General features: G+C 45.6%; 1 pseudogene; it reads left to right on the top strand.

The window, feature by feature from the left end:
• The first annotated feature begins 1610 nt into the window (after positions 1–1610).
• Positions 1611–1724, top strand: LOC138474975 (U6 spliceosomal RNA; annotated as a pseudogene).
• The last annotated feature ends 279 nt before the right edge of the window (positions 1725–2003 follow it).

Below are 2003 nucleotides of genomic sequence, written 5' to 3'. Positions count from 1 at the left end.
CGCCATTAGTCGCAACATGGTCAATGGCCGCTTCTCCTGTTGCACGATCGTAAGGAAAGATTGCCAAACATCACTCTCCACCCGCGGATTGGCTGGCCTGTAGTACTTCCGCCCCTGTCCCACCGGTAGACGGACGCCGGGCCGTCCGCAGAAGGGCTGCGTAAAAGGGCCTGTCTGTGCTCGGGAGTCACTACACCAGTTGACACGTTGGGAGGAGAGGGCATTAGCCTTCTCTCTCCATCCTGCACCTTGCGTAGCAGTGAGAAGTCATTTGTAGATCCATCTACAGCAACGGTGAGATGACATGCTCAAAAGAGTAATTTAATTTTGCCTTTCTTTTTCATCTACAGTTGTTTATCTGCGTAACGAATACAGCGTGGTGCCTCCGATGTAAAACTATATGACTGACATCGACTACAGAGTAAGTCAAATCCAATCCGTTACTTAAGGGAAAGCTAAGCTTCCATGTTACAGTGCTCTGCTTGACTATATCCTCTTATCAACGACTGCACTGATAAGACCCATCGCTCATGTTTTACTGATTAACGTAACATAACGCAACCGAATGTCAATCTGTCAATGCTTAGTAGCAGTTAAGATGAGTCCACCTAAAGCTCACTGTATGTGTCTTTATCATGCACTTGTTCTTAATCGCTACATCAGTATCCTCTACTGAAATAGGCTCCTTACCTATATATATGCTACAAGGCCTAACCACTTGAGAGCATTTATGATCGCTTGCTGCCCCCCTTACGCATCCACTTCGATGAGCATTGACCTTAAGCACCTCACCTAATCTGTTGCCAGAGTGTTAGTACTTTTAAGATTCCAAACTGTGCACTCAGACTACTGTATTGCCAATGTTCCCACCTATCCACATCCAGCCCATTAGGACTTTCTGTGAAATCTACTCCATACTAAGTATACTAAGTATACTGTGATCCTAATGCTTTGATTTGTGCCACATCTAGCCTACTGTATTACCAGTTCTCCGCACCTATCTCTATCTAGCCTTGTATGATACGGCGTGTTGCCGGAACTTGTCAAATGCTGCATTTAGCCATATCCTACCCTTTAAGTGGTCTGTATGATGCATTATTCTATACTAAGGGCTACATCACGAGCTGGGCGCTAACTCCGGCGGTATTACCGCTGGTGCTATTAGCCCTACCGCCAAACCCCCGGCGCTATTAGCGCTGGATCACGGGTTTAGCAGACGGGTAAATCCCCATTCCCCATTGGGCCCATTTGGGAATTTCCCGTTCCCCATTGGGCCCAATGGGAAATGTTTGGCGGTATTAGAGCCAGCGGTAATAGCGCTGAAAATTGGCAAACTCACTTCAGATTTGCCCCCAACTCAGAGCTGGGGGTGAATCTGCCAAGCTCGTGATTTGGGGAACTCTTAAATGCGGCAGTAATAGCTTTACCGCTGCATTTAAGGGTTACTGCCAAACTCGTGATGAGGCTGTAAGTGTATTGTGATTTTAACTCTCCAAAGGTGCCACCTTTAGTCTATAGAAAGCCAACTGCGATCTCAGTATCTGATATAGAATGTACGCGTCTAACCCCCCTACAGCAAGTCTCTGACTCTTATCAACAGTCAGTGTCCTGTTCTCGCTTCAGCACCACATACACTAAAATTGGAACGATACAGAGAAGATTAGCATGGCCCCTGCCCAGGGATGACACGGAAATTCATGAAATGTTGAAAAAAAAATGTTTTTAAAACAAATAACAAAAAACAAAAAAAGCAGTCAGTGTCTTCCACGCTATAGTGATTGACCGCCATGAGCAAGAGCCCATTCACCTAAAGCGAAAAATGACCTCGTCTACGCCACTGGAGATCAAACCCACAAAATGCTCTAATAGTCATAATACTAACCTGTCTATGCCAACTAACCCTAACCGCATAGACCCTCTTACTCTTAGCCAATGGATTAATCTATATGCAACTAACCCTACACTGAAGCAGCCTTGCCCAGCTAAACCTAGACACAATAGAT

Source organism: Ambystoma mexicanum, chromosome 8 (assembly GCF_040938575.1).
Source record: "Ambystoma mexicanum isolate Mex_15411 chromosome 8, UKY_AmexF1_1, whole genome shotgun sequence".
NCBI lineage: Eukaryota > Metazoa > Chordata > Amphibia > Caudata > Ambystomatidae > Ambystoma > Ambystoma mexicanum.
The sequence above is the reverse complement of the archived record's forward strand: the minus strand, read 5'-3'. Positions and strand labels throughout refer to the sequence as shown.